This window comes from Mauremys reevesii, linkage group 1, assembly GCF_016161935.1.
Source record: "Mauremys reevesii isolate NIE-2019 linkage group 1, ASM1616193v1, whole genome shotgun sequence".
Taxonomy (NCBI): domain Eukaryota; kingdom Metazoa; phylum Chordata; order Testudines; family Geoemydidae; genus Mauremys; species Mauremys reevesii.
The window spans coordinates 20,296,223-20,300,829 of record NC_052623.1 but is presented as its reverse complement, the minus strand read 5'-3'; positions in this window follow the sequence as shown (position 1 = coordinate 20,300,829).

Genomic DNA, 4,607 nt, shown 5'->3' with positions numbered 1-4,607 from the left:
GGCCTGCTGTCCCGCCCCCCCCGATCGCTGCACCCCCTCCCTCCCGCCGGCTCCTCTGCATGCGGCTCCTCGCCTCCGCCCCCTCCAGCGCGCGAGCGTGGAGCGGCCGCCTCCCGGCGGCACCCGCTGACTGGCAGCCCCGCTTCCCGCCCCGGGGAGCGTCTCAAAAGTGCCCGGCCTCGCCAGGCGCGCCCAGCTCCCGGCGGCACCAGCCAGGCGAGGTTTTGCCACCAGGGAACGTCCGCAGCGTGCGGCGTGGCTGCCCCCGGGCCGAAGGCACTTGCCCCCCTTCCCCTTCAGGCTGGTATTAGTTTGGGAAGCGCGGGGAGGGGGGCAGGGGTCTCAGCAGATGGCTGCGCACAAGAGAACATCTGGGAGCGAAGGAGGCGGAGGCAGCTGGGTCTGACTTGTGCAACTTTTGCTCTTGCAGCGCAGTACAAAGTGGAGGTGCAGAAAATCCCTTTGCCTGTGACAGCTTCTCCCTTTTTCTTGGAAAATCTGAGGGGGGGGTTAGCTAGGCCAGACCCTGGTCACGTTCCTTCCCATCACACCCGTTCCTACACTCCCGGGGGGGGCACGGTCTGATTTCAGTGGTGTCTCCCCCAGTTTACCCAGAGAGCGGAATTGAGTCCTAGCTCAGTGAGTGCCCAATCCTGCACAGCACCCAGTGTTTGCTACCGTTGGCTTCAATAGGCTCGCTCACAACATAAGCACTAGGCTTGCTCCAATAGCATTTGCAGCAGCACTCCCTAAAGTATTAACCTAGTTCTAGTTACTGTAGTATCTAGGGACCTGATCCTGCTCAGGCACAGGGGTATGACCAGATGAAGTTCATTGCAAGGCAGGGTCGCATGTACCTAGCAATTCCTATCCCTCACCAGGGCCGCCCGGGGGGGGGGGGGCAAGAGGGGCAATTTGCCCCAGGCCCCGAGCCCCATAGGGGCCCCTACCAGAGTTTTTCGGGGCCCCCGGAGCAGGGTCCTTCACTCCCTCCGGGGGGCCCGGAAAACTTTTGCGGGGCCGGGCGCAGGAGCTTCTTCTGCTCCCGGTCTTCGCCGGCGGGGGGTCCTTCCGCTCCGGGGCGGAAGGACCCCCCGCCGCCGAATTACCGCCGAAGACCGGGCTGCACTTCGGTGGCAGGGGGGCCGCCGCGGGTCTTCGGGGCACTTCGGCGGTGGGTCCCGGAACGGAAGGGCCCCCCGCCGCCGAAGACCCCAGGCCCCCGGAATCCTCTGGGCGGCCCTGTCCCTCACTGATGTACCATAACATTTAGGTTTGGTCGGGCATGACTGTTGCATTCAGTACTGTCACTGCCTGCAGTGGGAGTTTTGGGTTCACGAAGACATTGAGGCTGAGTCCTTAAAATATTATAAACTGGCATAAAATAGGAAATAAATAAAACACTAAGAAATAAACATGGGGCCTGATTCTATCCATCCTAAGGTTTGCAGGATCAGACCAACCTCCTATTAATTTTCGGCTGGGGAAGTAAAGGATCACATCTATGCATTAAGATCATTCTCTAGGCTGTACTAGGTCTTATAGCAGCAACCAGAGATCCCCACCAAGATCAAGGCACCAGTGTGCAAGTGATCCATCTACCTACATTAACACAACAAGTTAAGTGGCAGAGCTGGAGCCAGAACCCAAAGGCCCACTGGGGCATGGTTCACTAGATCACAGAGCCAGGTAGCATTAGGGGGTAGCCGGCTTCCAGGTGGCAAGGACAACTGCTTCTCCAACGATATGAAGCACCATATGTTGGCACATTGTCACTGGGGCTCCGGGGTTAGTTCAGCACATATCTAAAAAAAAAAACCTGTTGCTTTCCCTATTTTGAAATTCTCTCACCACTGCTGGTCATTCCTGGCCCATAGAATGATCCCTTCTGCCTATCTACACTGGTTTCCTGAGCCACAAAACAGTGCATCATGCTGTGAACAAAGCTGCTCCAGGAACTGCTCCTCTAATCTCAGGTGCTAGGTGTCTTCCTCAGCTTCCTCCACCTTGTCCTGCTTGCTTCATCTCTGAAGCTCCTCCTGTGGCTGGAAAAGCTGCTGCTACTAGCACATCATCTGCTTGGTGGTCCAGCAGGAGAAGTCCCAAGCCTAATTTATCCAGCTTTGAGTGTTGAAATGCGGCCTCTGCAGGTTTGAGGTTGCCAGCCTAATGGCAAGAGGTACTGTTGAGTCCATGCTGGCTGACAGCAATTAAAAAATGGTGCTAGCCCACCCAGAAACGAAGTCAGGGGTGGAGTCAGATGAATCATGATGTTTTTTAAAATTTGAATCCACCTTGCTTCCGTTATGCATCCCACAATGCACAGCAAGAAAAATCCCAGGATGCACACTGCTCTGCAGTGACGCCAAGGACCATGGGATACCCTCTGCGAAGACCATGTGCTTAGTATGCAGCAAGCCACTGCCAGAGTGAAAGGGTGAACACCTGTCCTGTGTGCATGCTGTTAGTGCGGGTGCGTATTGCGTGTAACCGGATGCACATCAGAAAGCTGCAGATTAAGCCCCTCTTGTAGACAAACCCTTAGATACTGTGTCCCTGAGGGGAAAAGACCTGCTTCTGCATTTCTTGCACACCTGACACTCCTGTTGCTTTTTTATAGGAGTGTTGGTGCAGAAGGAATAAGAATCAGGCCCCTGCAACAGGGAAACACATAGCAATAATGATTCCCATTCTGTTATCTCAGATCATTTTGTTTAAACAATCAGGCTTCTGAATACATCAGTTCCCCTAAAGAGTCCCAATCCCACAAACTTTAGTTCAAATAACAGTCCCTACTCACACAAATAGTCACATGTATTTTAATATTAGTGAATGAACGTGGCAGGATTGGGCCCAGAGTGGGATATTGCCCTGGTAGGACCCATATTTTTCTAATCTTTTTGTGTGTAAGGAATTGGGTGTGTCAGAGCTGGGGAGTTAGGAATATCAGTTATGATCTTTTATATATTTAGGGTTTATTTTAAACATATGAAGAGAGGTTGCATGAAGGTTGAATTAACCCATCTGAGAGGGTTGCAGGGGGAGGGATAGCTCAGTGGTTTGAGCATTGGCCTGCTAAACCCAGGGTTGTGAGCTCAATCCTCGAGGGAGCCACTTAGGGATATGGGGCAAACATCTGTCTGGGAATTGGTCCTGCCCTGAGCAGGGGGTTGGACCTCCTGAGGTCCCTTCCAACCCTGATATTCTATGGTTGCATCACTCACAAGTAAAGGGAGGGAGGCAGAAATAGTTAGGCAGATCACCACACAGAACAGGAGAATGGGGACCACCAGGAAGCTAATTATGGCTCCCTGGTTCTCCAGGCCAACCTTCACAAGCATCTCTGGCCTAACCTTTGCCAGCATTCCCCAGGGGACTGTATAGTGGCCAAGGACTGGTGGAACACATGGCCATTTCAATGCCCACTTCTCACACCCTGTGCTAAGACTGGATGGTTGGGGATGGTACAAGAGCTGGTTTTATGTCGCCTGAGACTTCTCCCACACTGGAGGGATTATCAACTGACCAGCTCCAGCTGCTTTCTGGTTCTGTTATGCCAGAGCAGCACAACTGGCCACAAACCTTTATGCCACCCCATCATGCATTCTATGCCTGGTACAGAAAAACTGATATAAAAGTCACGAGGACTGTTTTTTGTCTCCTCCCTGAAAAGCCAAGTGTCTTACCTACCACCTATTTATAATCAATACATTAAAATGACCTTGAACTGTCCTATACATAAAAATGCCATGGACCAGATTCTCTGTTGCATGACTCCTTTTTTTAATGCTAGTGTGACTCTACTGATTTCAAAAGGGTCATTCCAGTGACAGTGAAAACTCTGACCTCATGCTGTATCTTGGGACCTTCTAGGACTAGAGTAAGTAGAGTGGTCCTCACTGGAGACAAACTATTGAGATTCAGGAGCAGATTTGTGAGATATCAAACTTTGATCTGTCGTTGGCCCAAATACAGGATATTGCCTGTGCTGGGCTTCCTGTAGGTAGTTTTGAGGGGAAATTCCACATTTTGCAGAAAGGAGACATTTGTTTAGCAGGTTGATTAAAAATAAAACAGTGGCTCTCTGAAGCCATGTACACATTTGTAATGTTAGAAGTATTCCCATGGGACAATGCACGGGAGGTCGTCAAAGGTGGAATTTATTCCAAGGGCTTTGCAATGTATCACATAGATACCACCACATGTGTCATGTTAAGGTTACATTTTTAACCCTTCCAAAGTCAGGAAGTAGAAGAGTAAAGTGCTCAAAAGCAACCTTACCTTTCTCACACTTGGTATAGGACAATTTTGGCCACCGATACATATATATAATGCCAATTGTGCATGCATATTTGAGGGGATAATTAGGCCCCTTCTGTACTGAATTTACATTTAGTAGCACTAGTAATTTGAAATATTCCACGTGGGCATTGTTAATGAGTGAAGTTTGATCTGAGACTCTTACCTTTTTATTTCTTGATTTATATCTTTGTCATTAAAGTAGATTTGTGTTTAACTCCCCTTTTTATGAAAGAAGACTAAAAAGGCCAATTTAAACTTTCTTTTCTCAATTGATTTCTCCATGTATGGCCACAGAGAGCCAGAAA